General features: G+C 40.0%; 1 protein-coding gene across 1 annotated transcript in view; it reads right to left on the reverse strand.

Annotated features, from left to right (window-relative positions):
- The window catches only part of DOK5 (docking protein 5), a 152,483-nt gene that overhangs the window by 137,945 nt on the left and 865 nt on the right, over positions 1-13,673 (reverse strand). The gene's annotated exons all lie outside the window — the stretch shown is intronic.

Raw genomic sequence — 13,673 nt, forward strand, 5'->3', positions numbered from 1 at the left:
AAAGTAAAAGTAGGAGGGAGAACTTTCTAATCAATGAAACATCTTGTGTATGGGCAGTAATGAAGGAAGAGGCCAGCCAGTGGAAGAACTAAAAAGAGCATATTTGCCTTGAGTACTGATTTGGTGGTAAATGGATCTGAATACTGAGAGGGGCGGTATGAAGTATGGCAGGGTCTACATCACAGAGTGTCTCGAGTACATTACAGAATATTTATGTGTCGGGGGAAGTCATTTGAGAATATTTTAAAGTAGAGGTAGGGTAGGATTAGGTTTGATATTTTTTAGGTGATCAATTTGCAGTAAGCAGAAAAGATTTGGAGAGTGGAAGACTGAGCCGAGGAAGGCCGGGAGGAGAACATCCTTCAAGAGTCACACACAGACACACACACACACACACACACACACACACATACAAGTCAGGACTGGCAGAAACAAGTACTGCACTCCCGAGCACTCTCAGTGGGAATACACCTGGTGTGACCTCTTTGAAGGAAACCTGGCTCTATTTACCAAAATTGTAAGGCACACCACTTTCCAAGAGAAACTCCTGTTTTAGGATTTGCCTTCAATACATAGTATCATGCAGACAAGTATGCACAAGGATGTTGACCACTTTCCTGCTTAATTAGTAAAAATGAGATATGACTGTAAAGTGTCCGCTAAGAGTGTTCACTAGGGAAATTGTGAAAACAGCCAAGTAAATGAACAATGGGCATCCACAAAAAGTGCTGAGAAGTGCTCCAACGTAAATTAGAAGGGACAGGGTACACACAACAATATTAAATATGATCCCATATGTGCAAAGAGAACTATACAGGGACACCCGGGTGGCTCAGTGGTTGAGCGTCTGCCTTCAGCCCAGGGCGTGATCCCAGAGTCCTGGGATCGAGTCTTGCATTGGGCTCCCTTCAGGGAGCCTGCTTCTCCCTGTACCTGTGTCTCTGCCTCTCTCTGTGTGTTTCTCATGAATAAATAAATTCTTAAAAAAAAACTATACAAAAACACCTGCATTTTTATGTATGTCTATGCACACACGTCTGTATACAAATAGACTGGAATCTGCCCAGAATGGTATACCTGGGAAGTGAGACAAGTCTGGAGTAGGAGAGAAGCTGCCTCGTCATTGTATTCTTTTGTGCATTGTTTTATTTATTTGCCATGTACATGTAATGTAAAACACTAGCTACAAAGAACTGACACACGTACACACAGAGACAGATCATCACAAAAGCCATTTTTTGATGTAGATAGAGTGGATTCCCTCCCTCCCTCCTTTCTTCCTTCCTCCTTCCTCCCCTCCCTCCCTCCCTCCCTCACTCTCTTCCTTTCTTCCTTCTTTTTTCTTTCTTGCCAGATTTTCAACTCCATATTTTTGAAATTCAGGATAAATAATAAATTTACAAAGTTGTCTGGTTTTGTTTGGGGCCTGACCAAACAGCACAACAGAAGCCGAGTTTTCCCTGCTATTTCCACTCAGGAGGCTGATGGAGGGGGCAATGGGGAAGACCTGCCTGGGACAAAACAGAGTATTTCGTGTGCTTGGGCATGCTCTTCCCATCCACAACTGCACTCTGGCTCAGTGGTGGACAGGTGGCGAGACAGGAAGGACAAACATTAATACCCCCACCTTGCAGCAATGGAAGCTGAAGTGTAAGAGGTTCTGGTCATGAGCAGGTGCCTGGCAGCACAAAAGAAAGGACAGGACAGGACAAAAGAAAGGCCTTTTTTTAAATGCCAGCCAGGTTTTTCTCCTCCTCATGTCTGGCCTGCGCTGAGGACTGGACTTTGAAAACTATAAAAACGGCTGCAACCAAACATCACACAATGGAACTCCACTAACCTCTTGGAGTTTCTTGGGATTTATAAATAGGTACACACAGTTTGCGTGAGGGTTACTATTTGCTTCACGATTTAATATACTGAATGTTATTGCAGGGTTTAACTCATACTTAAATGTTTGCTGAGCTCCTACTACGTACCCAGACGTTATTTTAGCCACTGAGAATTGTGTCATTAACAAAACCGAAGATGCTACCCTCTTGATGCTTACAGGCAAAGTAGAAAGAAATAAGAGATAAATGAATAATTTAGAAAATTGTCACAGGGATGCCCGGTAGCTCAGCGGTTGGGCACCTCCCTTCAGCCCGAGGCGTGATCCCGGGGTCCTGGGATCGAGTCCCACATCGGGCTCCCTGCAGGGAACCTACCTCTCCCTCTGCCTGTGCCTCTGCCTCTCTCTGTGTCTCTCATGAATAAATAAAATCTTTAAAAAAGTTACAGTTGTGAGGAATATGATCCTGGATGAAACAAAAAGGAGATGAGACAGAGAATACCCAAAGGGGACCACCTGCAACTGGATGGTCAACAGTTCTCTGGGGAGGTGACTTTTGAGCTGATGACTGGAGCCAGAGCCAGTCACCAAAGGGCATTACAGATAAAAAGAAGCAGTAGGTGCACAGGATATGCATGCAAAGAGCTTGTTATGTGAGGAACAGATTATAGAGGAAAGGAAAGAAGGAAAGAGATGCTCAGAGTGCCTGGGTGGCTCAGTCGGTTAAGCACCAAGTCTTGGTTTCTGCTCAGGTCATGATCTCAGGGTCGTGGGATTGAGCACCACATCCAGCCCTACACTCAGTGGGGAGTCTGCTTGTCTCCCTCTCTCTCTACCCCTCCCCCTGCTTGGGCTCTCTCTCTCTCTCTCTCTCTCGGAAATAAAATAAATAAATCTTTAAAAAAAAAACAGATTAAGAGAAGCTCAAGATACTTGCGGTTCTTAATACCCAGGAACCACATAAATGGAATATTCAAAACTGCACCTATCAGTATGCATCTCATCCCGCCTCCCAGCCAGACCTACCTGAAACATCCGACAAGACTGACCAGGTTAATGAAAATATTAACCACATTAATCAATATATATGGGCTGCATTAGTCAATACTCATTTATTTGATTTGGTAAACACCTTGTTAACCAATTTTTTGATCAAAATTATCAATTTTATAATTTTGTTTTTAGAATAAAAATTAAAAACACAGTCACAGTTAACATATGATTTATTGTATCTTCTAAATGGAAGATTTCTGTGTAGCATTTCCCAGGAAGGTGCTTCTCTAATAAAGTAAATCATCTTGTCCATGTTCCTAAATCCTAGTAACAGCTACTTTTTGAGTACAACCCTAAAAATCAGAAAGGCCTACAAAACTGAAAGGATTCTAATTCTATAAAATGGCCAAGAACTCAACCTCCAACTGAATTCTCAGAAAATCTATATATAAATGCATCCATCTTTCACCTGTTGGATTAGCAAAACCTTGAAAAAGCTCTCAAAGCATACTTTTGCAAGATGAGAGGAAACAGGCATTCTCATTGATTGCAGGGCAACTTCGATAAAACTTACATGTAAATACACTTTGGACACTAAGTCCCACTTCTAGGAATGTATTTACCAGTACACTCACCGCTGAGTAAGAGGAGGAGTCATCTAGGGCACTGCTTGTAACAGAGAAGAAAAAGAATTACTAAAATGTTCCACACAGACTACAGCCTGGATTCAAACTCAGGCTCTGCTACATACCAGCTGTGTGAGTTGGACAAAAACTTACCCACTCAGGCGCTCAGGCTTGTAATCTGTAAAGTGGGCACAAAAATACCTACTTTATGCCCATACTTAATACTAGATAAAAGGAAGGAAGGAAAGAAGAATGAATAATCAAATAAATGTACACAATTTACACACTGGAATCCTGTCCAATTATTGAAAAGAATGATACATTATTGAATACGAAAGCCAGAGCACAGAAGAGCATGTAATTATATACCGCACACACGTGTGCACACACATGCACACACACAAAAAACTACATATACGTAGACTATTCTGGAAGAAACTATTCACAATGGTTGCTTCTGGGAACTAGATTCCTGGGGACGAAGTTGAAAGGAAATCTTGTTGTTCAATGTATAAATTTTGTACCTTGACCTGTACCATATATACATATTACCCATTACAAGAAGAAATCGAGTAAGATTTCATTGTAAGGGGGTCAATCTAAACCTCCAGCATTAATTGCTCTATTCGCTGATACTGAATTTGCAGATTTCATACCAACAGCAATTATGAAAAATTCTAGAACATTCCAGCACTCCAGCACAAAATCTACCACAAAATTAGGTAGGATATAATTTGAATACCCCATTCTATTGTTCTGACCTGCAGCAAATTCATCCATTCGTTTGGTCAGCAAATATTGAACATTAACTGTGGGCAGAGAGTTGGGGTATACACGGTGAACAAGGTAGCTAAGGTCTTTGGCCTCATACAACTTACACCCTAGTAGGAGAAGAAATAACCTACAAAAATATTATGAAGAAAAATATCTGACACAAAAGTTAAGAAAATCTAAAAATCCCATGCATACTCTTAAATTAGAAAAATATTCTAGAGGGATGTGAGGAAAAGACTTTTTAGATGTGGTGGTCATGGCAGGTTGCTCTGAGGCAGGAATTATAAAGTTAAAATCTGGAGACCAAGAGAGAGCGAAGCAAGAGAAAATCAGAGAGAAGAAGAGCCATTAATGGAGATCTATTCAAACCCGTGAAGGCCTCTCAGGGCAAACTCCCCGGGAAATGTTCCTTTCAAACCTCACTTCACACCACATTTTACATCTGAATTCATGGATGTTGAGAACTAGACCAGTTTCATAACATCTAGAATTGGGGCCAATGTTGTTAGAATACAACTCAGACCCAAAAACTGGTTCTTCTGCAAATTAGCCAAAGTATCCGCATTATTTACAGATGAAAACCTGGAATCCTAAAGAAATTGTTCCTGTGAAGAGTTAATTTTGCTAGGGGATTCAAAGAAGTATGATTTCTTGAAGGTCTTTAAAATACATTTCTTTTATTGATTTAACATATGGTCTTAAGACAATAAAATGCATTTTATTGCTTACCTAAACAGCTCAACTTGTATTAAGGAAAAGCTCTGAAATCAAACTAGTGTTTTTGATTTGAGTTAGTCCATTCATCAGACCGCCTTATTTTTCTTTCTGTTAACCACTAAAGTATTCATTGTAAATATGAATGAAGAGAAGACAAAATAAACGTTTGGGCAAATTTGAGATAAATTTGTGGGAGTTCTTAGGGTGAGAATTGACATGTATACTGTGGTGATACCAGATGGAAGTTTCTTGAGAGGATGGTATTGAGGACATGGGATATTTTTTCTTAGGACTCAATTTTTAAAGTATTTTTATAAAATTGAGCCTAATGGCCACTCTAAGTTTTACATGCAAGGGTTACAAAACCTACTTAAGAAGAGAAGTACAATTGTCATGAGTCTCCCAAGCTCAGCCATGCATCAGCCACCACTTGGACTTGTTGCCATATCTGAGTTACACCACCTACCTTCAAACTTTTGCCACTCTGTGGTACACCTGCACTGTGAGCTAGTTAACCGTTAAATAACATTACTTTTTAAATTAAATAAGCTTATTTAAAGAGAAAGCTATACATTTTTATCTTAAATGGAAAACCAATATCACGTGAAGGTAAATGTAAAATTTAATGCCATATAAAGTTAATGAACACAATAAAACATAAGATTGCTAGCAGAGGCCTCTGCACCTAAGTATGGTTTTCTCTCTCTTAAAAGGCATTCAGGGAGTGCCTGACTGGCTCATTGGTAGAGCGTGAAACTTTTGATCTCGGAGGTGTAAGTTCGAACTCCATGTTGGGTATAGAGATTACATAAAGTTAACAGCAAAGGAAAGTAAAATGCCTTCTGTTTTTCATAACCAAAGACACGATTCTTCTGCTGAGATGAGTAAATTAACTTTTACCAGCTTATTGTTCTTACAGACAATGAACAAAAAATATCACCTCAGTCTTTCAACAATACAAAAATAAAAATCAACATTCTCTCCCTCACCGTTCATTAATTTCCTACAATCATGAGTCAGGCACAGGATTAAGAGTTTGATATACTTATCTTTTATGAGAAATATATTACTACTCTCATTTTTGTACATGATGAAGAAAAATTTCAGAAAGAATATGCAATTTACCTTAAAGCCATAGAGTCAGTAAGTGGTCAAGGTGAGATCCAAGCTAAAGTGTCAGTTTCAAATGTATGCTATTTCCATCATGGAAAAGATAATGCATCAATTCAATTATGAAAGGAAGAAAAGGAAGGAAGGAAGGAAGGAAGGAAGGAAGGAAGGAAGGAAGGAAGGTAACAAAGAAAGAAAGATTGTGGTAGCTACTGTCAAAATTATCCTAAATTTCATATCAAAAGACAAAGGAACTAGAATACCTAAAACAATTTTGAAAAAGAAAAGTAGGAGGAATCAGTCTACCCTGTTTCAAGACTTACTGTATAGCTACACATATAGACATATACAGACATACTACTGCATATATACAGGCACACAAAGCAATGGAACAGAATAAAGGACTTAAGAATATAAACCTATAAATATGCTCAGTGTAGAGAAGATGGCCTTTCCATAAAGGGTGTTGCAGCAATTGACCACCATAGGCAAAAAATGAACTTAAACCTAAACGTGCAACTTACATAAAAATTAATTCAAATGAATTTTGGGCTTAAATGTAAAAGGTAATATTCTAAAACATCTAGAAAAAAATGTCGGGGATCTTGAGCTGGCCAAAGTGTTAGTACCAAAACCATGATCCATAAAAGGGAATAAATTAGATTTCACCATAATTAAAAACTTTGGCTCTAGGAAAGACTTTGTTGAGAAGATAATAAAGAAAAAAAAAAAGAAGATAGGAAAGATAAACTACCTAATGAAAGGAAACATTTGAGAACCACATGTCTGAAAGGACTGATATCTAGAATATATAAAGAACATTCAAAACTCAACAATTAAAAAACAAATGTCCTAACTGGAAAATGGGCAAAAGACATGAACAGGTATTTTACCAAAATGTATGTCCAGATGGCAAATAAGACATGAAAAGATGCTCAACATCGCTACTTATTAGGGAAATGTAAATCAAAACCACAATGAGCTATCACTACACATACATCAGAATGTCCAAAATAAAAAATAGCAAGGACACCAAAAACCTGATGACAACATCATGTGTTGGCACGGACACAGAGAAACTGGATCAGATGTTCCCGGTGTGAATATCAATGGTACAAACACTGTGAAGAGCAGTTGGGCAGTTTCCTAAAAAAATTAGACATGCAAATACCCATATCATCCAACCCTGGCACTCCTGGGCATTTACCTAGAGGAATGAAAACCTACATTCCTCTAAAATCTGAACACAGACATTTATATGGAACTGGAAACCACCCTAAATATCCTTCAATAGTTGAATGGCTAAGCAAACTTTGGACCATCCATTCCATGGGACACTGTTTAGCAATAAAAGAAGAAATGAACCATGATACCCACAACAATTATGACAATTCCAGAGAATTCTGCTGAGTAAAAAAAAAAAAAAAAAAATCCAAATCCCAAAAGGTTACACACCATATGGTTCCATTATATAATATTCTCAAAATGATAAAACCACAGAAATGGACAACAGATTAGTGGGCTTTAGGGCTTTAGGGCTTTAGGGCTGTGGGAGGGGGAGCAGGAGGGGAAACTATCAAAGAACAACAGGAAGGACCTACGGTGAGGGAATGTTCTGTCTCTTGACTATACCAAAGTCAGTATCCTGGTTGCAATATTGCACTATACATTTGAAGGATGTTACCGTTGGGAGAAACTGGGTATGAGAGATCTCTCTGCATTATTTCTCACTGCATGTGAGTCTACTATTATCTAAAAATTTTAAAACTTTTCATTTAAAAAATGAGACAATGGTTCTTAACCTTTTGGAAGTTGTAAGGGGTGGGAGGTGAGAGGCCTTGAGAGCAGAGCGGTCCGGACTTCCATGAGAATCTGATAAAAGCTATAAAGCATCACCCCAGAAAGGTCACTTGCATTCTATCCCCAGAGCCTACTTAAAGGACTCCACTCAAGAACATAATACACACAAGCTAACATTTATGTTCTCTGGGAACTGGGGCGTGAAGAGAGACTTAGAACACTAGTAAAATAAAGACAACCCCCCAACTGCTTGGCAAAGATCAGCTTCCAGATACTTATTCAAAATTTAGCCATCTGCATCCTAGAAAGAAGCTATTTTAAAACTTCAACATTCACACATATCTGTGGCATTTCTAAACTCACAATTTCATTTTGAATTTCAAAGGAACAGGGGTTGCAGGAGGGAGGCATCATAATCTCTTCCTGGCTGAGAATCTCCAAAGGCTTAATTTCCACCCAACTGGAATCAAATTCCTGGACTTAAGAGGGAAATCAAATTTGACCTTCTTCATTTCACAAAAATGGAACAGGGAGATTTCTGCAGAGATCCTTGTCCTTTGGTATCTGATCTGTCACTCAGACTAACTCATCTTTAAGTATAGTGAACATATTAATCTCATGTTAACAATACAAGTCCAAAAACAGACTGTCAATCCCTGGAGGACAGTGACTGGACCTGTCATTCAAAGTGGTTCACCCGGATCTTATACTAGCATGCACTCAATGAACATCTGATGAATGATAAAACAAATGGAAGCAAATATAGTCCACATCTTAAAATACCCAAGGTAATGATTTCCCACCAAAATTACAGTGCTGCTTAAGAAATAAGTATGTCTAGTCAATGAATGAATATGACTTAAAAAATACATTGGCAGATGTGGGGAAAATCAGTAATTTGGTTTATGTCTACACACAAAGTCACTAAATTGGCCAGTCTTTGCTTACGTAGATTTTGGGAAAGATGATTAAAAGCTGGCTTTCTGCACAATTAATCATTATGTCCACACAGACCATCAAGTAAAGATGACTAAAATACCAGCTGAAAAGTACTTCTGACACGGAAACTAGAGAAGTCGATTCACATGGGGCCAAGACACTGAGTGGTCTTGACACAGGCATGTGTATTCAGTGTATGTGACCATAAATTGCACCACTGCAAAGTTATCCCCAAAGCCTCTTTCTCTTGAGGAAGAAAAACAGCGCTCCATGTATCTTACTGAATAGTTGAATTTTGATGTTATGACTATAACTTTGTCAAGGTCCTATAAAAATGGTGGATCCTCTATGGCTCTTCTATGGATCCAAAAACCCTAAAGGGGAATACTATAGCTGCTTTGGCATCTGGGTCAGGTCAAACAGGGAAACAAAGGAGTGAAAAAATACTTCTGCCTAAAATCTGGCCATTAACTAACCAATTTTTCAAATCCATTCTCTACCACCCAAGAGAAAGACCCTCAAATTAACAGGAATACTTCCTAGTCTAATGAGCTCATTCAAACTGATGTTTCATGGAGATGAGTTTCTTAGTCTCTGATTACCTTTGTCATTTATCTAAGGATCATGAAAATCTTACAAAGGCTAATATTCCTCCTATACCCAGCATCATTGCCAAGCAAAATTTGTGCTTGTACATTAACTACTGAATGCGTATTTTGTTTTCCTAACCAAACAGCAAGTTCTTCAAGGATGAGAGCTATTGCGGTAGAAGCAGTAAACATAATAACCACCTGAGCCTCATCATCCCTAACAGCCCTGGTAGTGAGAAAGAGCAGTAATAAACATGAATTGGGTTTCCAATGTGTCAAGCATTGTGTGGAGCCCTTTATAAGGATCATCTATTAGGTGGGTACCAGGAGTCTGCTTATTAGAGTAATGCTTACAAATGGTAAAGAGCTCACCAAAAAGCCACATAACTAGCTGCTGACCTAGGATGTTAACAGTCTCATGTCAGAGTGTATGCTTTTAAACCAGTTTGCAGTGATGGATTTATTCATTCACTCAAGAAATCTTCATCAGGAAGACTGTCGATTAAGTGCTGGGCACTGTTCCAGCACTGGGGTTCAGCTATAATTAAAAGATAGAGAAGTCACAGCCCTCATGGAGCCTCTTGTGTTGCTATTTGGGGGATACAGGCAATCAACATGTAAAATAAACAGACCAGTACGTGAGGGGATGATAAGTCTAGAGAGAAGAAATGGAAGGGATATGGGGGAGGAGAAATAGAAGAAGATAAGGGGGAGAAGGAAGCAAGAAATAAAATTAAGCATCTGGAAGGCCTCAGTGGGCAGGTGGCATTTGAGGAAAGACTGAAGAAGATGAGGGAGCTGGGTGGGAAAAGATACCTGGGGGAACAGCATTCCAAACAGAGGGAACAGCAAGAAAAGTTTCTGAGTCAGCACAGGGCCTCTGAGCCCATCTAAGGCTTTTCCCCTGAATTGCATGGAAAGGCGTTGGCGGCTTGAGCAGTCAGGGGGACAAATTAGGAGATTTTTACAATATTACAGGTAGGAGATGATTGGCACTTGGGCCAGAATGGTAGTGGCAGCTAGTATGAAAGTCAGATTGTAGATATATTTCAAGGATAGAGCCCACAGGATCTCCTGATAGACTGGTTGTGAGGAAAGAGGTAAGAACAGGCAGAAAGAGGTGAGAACAGAGGTTTGTTTGCTGTGTGCTTGCTTGCCTGATTAATTTTTACCAGGGCAACTAAAATGTTGGGACCTCTAGTGGCTGAGATGCAGACTTCAGGAGAAGCAGGTCTGGATGAAACAATCAAGGGTTTGGATGCATTAAATTTGAGACTGTTAGACAACCAGATAGGGATGCAGGCCAGACAGGAGAAGAGGCTTTTGTTGTGTAAGAGCATCGAGAGCAGTCGAGAGACTACATGTAGATGAAGTGAATAGGTCTGAATTTAAACTCTGAGTCATGCATGGCAATTATTGATTAGAAATCCTCTTTGTTGCAACGGAGGAAACCAAGTGAGGACAGTTATATGACACCATCTAAGCCATACACTCAGTCAGGTTAATGATGTGCAAATCGTCTGATTCACCATCCGGCTAAGAATACATTTTTAGTGCCTTTTGTGGATTAGCTAGATGACTGTAGACAATTACTCCCTCCCCCCCTCTGGCAGAGGCCCCCAAATTGTGACACAGACAATCCTGTATGCTGCACCAAGGGCGAAGCTTGAGACTTTCATGAACCAATGGAGATTATGCTGGAGAATGCAGATGGAAAGATAGTGAAACTTTTGAGTTAAAAGAGTTGAATTCCATTCAGCCTTCTGATGTTTACAGAAAAAAGTAAGTCTATAGGTAAAACGATTGCTTAATCACTTAAACTATATAGGATCTCGACTAAAAGTGACCATTTATCTTTGATTCATGTGAATGGAGATAGTCTTAAAATGTCTCTGTCCCACTGTAAAATCACTTAAACGTATAGAATTTGTAAAAACTTCATTCAGTGAAAACATCTAGATCATAAAAAAAAAAAAAAAAAGAACATTTATGCCATTAGGCAGTCCCGGACAGAAAGATATCTATAATCCCTACAACCTTCTAAAAACCCTAACTCACCCTTGATGATACCAAACAAATAATACAATCGGAACCAATGCTCTGCTTTCACTACATTTCCACAGATACGATCTTAGTCAATACTTCCAACATTATGAAATAATGTTCATTGTACAGATTAGAAAACTGAGGCCGAGAGAGGTCAAGGTCACGGAGCTAACGAGTAACAGCAAAATTGGCTCTTTCCTCCTTTTCCAAGTCTGAGGGAGCATTCCTTGGCACAACAGCTGCTTACCACGAAATGTTGTTTTCTTGTTTAATTATAAACCCTCGCAAACATGGTTCTAATCCACAGACATTTGTCTGGATTCCATTAATAAAACGACTAAGTCATATTAGGTCCTCAAGAGGCTTATGGACTGCAAAGTCACACGTCACCCTGTAGTTCGACGCACGCATGAGTGCCTACTCTGAACCAGAAGTACTGCCCGAGCCCTGGCTTAGACTTACACACAGCACACGTAGGTCTAGGCAACATGCAGCCTGGATTAACACCACGAACACTGCTTTCTTTTCATTACATCAAAAGAAGACTTTAAAAAAAACTGGTTAACTGGTGATGAAACCAGCGTTAATAAATAAGAGTAGATTTTGTTGATTATGTCTTTGACCTTTCTCTCCATGAGCAATAACCATCATTCCATAGATGCTCTAAAATCCACTTGAGTATTAACACAGACAAAGTGAATAAATCCCGAGAAAGTAGACTGCTCGCTGGCATCCAACATACAACGCGTACAATATAAAATGAACACAAACTAAAGTATATTTCCTTTCCTTCTGCTTCAAATATCTGTCTGTAAACATTGGCACACATATAGGACCATATTATGTCAGCTGTAATAATATGGAAAAATAATCTCAATTACCATAAACTAGAAAGTTATGGTAACTAGTCTTTCAAATAAATCACCACGTGTCACAATTTGGCATACACTCCGATCCTTATGAATAATTCACATTTTGTGCATTAATAATGCATGTCTCTTCTTCCTACTGGAATGCTCCCTAACGCAGAATGGATGTCTCTTATCAATTTCCTCAATTGACATGATGGAGTAAATCTAAAATTAGAATGGTGTTTTTCATGCTCCCGTTAAAACTGTAACAATTCAGCTGACCCATAAGGTTATCAAAAACATAAAGCTCCTATTATCTCTTGCCCTTTGCATGGGAGTCACTAGGTTAAGTACCCTAACAATAGTTGCTCCTGCTGATGAGAACATGTGGATAGCAGAAAAGATCAAAGAAACTTGCACAGGGCCAGTAGGGATTGGTTTGCCCTATTACATTTCTTCCTAATTGTATACGTACCTATTCACAATATCACAGGACATAATTGCTAAAACACGGTCACCAGCAGGGACAAAAAGCAAGCAAGCAAGCAAGCAAAGGGTCCAAACAAATCAGGCAAGAGTTTCTAATAATTACAAATGTTTCCCGGCGTCCTCTCTAGCTGGTTACCACTGTGAGATTTCTTTTCAATTTTCAGGAAAATTACCCAGCACATCAAAAAGTACGAAGAGCAAGGAAGAGGAAGGTGCCAGTGACCTGTATTTGTGGAGAAAGACTTTCAGGTTGTCACCATAACTGTACTCTCGGTGTGGTCACTGCACAGAGGTGCTGATATCATTTCAGACATCACTAAAGTAAACTTTCCCCCCCCTCCCAATCCGGACACCCAAACACACACCATAAACGAAAACAGCAACAACACTTGACACAAGGCAAAGAGAATGGAGGTAGGTTGGAATGGGGGTGGGGGGGGGGATCATTCCAGCATCCGCCCCCAGTCTGGAGAATTCCTTCACCATCACTCAACCTCAAAGAGATGCAGAATGAGTTCTCTCTGAAGCCCTATCAATGAAGAGCAAAGGGAAAGGGGGCAAAAGAGAGGGAGTTGTCAGAGAGGAGCCACCCCTATGCCAGCCTCTGTCCCCTGCAAGTACCCTCAGGTTCATTCATCCTTTCTTGCCGTACCTCTATTTAAGGGAGCATTTGCTCTGTGCCACGTATCCTGTTCCACCCTAAATAAGCTCCCAGTGGTATTGCAGCAGCAGAAATCCGCCACCCGGATGGGGACCAGAGAGAATTCAGGTCCGGGCATCCACCCCAACGGGCCTGGCCGGAGGCCAACACCTGGGACCGAGGTGGGTCATCGTCCAGGAGTCTGCGGGCATCCTCTGGCTCTGCGGGCAGCAGTTCCAACCAGGGGTCAGGGGGTCACTGCCCTTG

The sequence above is a fragment of the Vulpes lagopus genome, chromosome 18 (assembly GCF_018345385.1).
Source record: "Vulpes lagopus strain Blue_001 chromosome 18, ASM1834538v1, whole genome shotgun sequence".
Lineage (NCBI taxonomy): Eukaryota > Metazoa > Chordata > Mammalia > Carnivora > Canidae > Vulpes > Vulpes lagopus.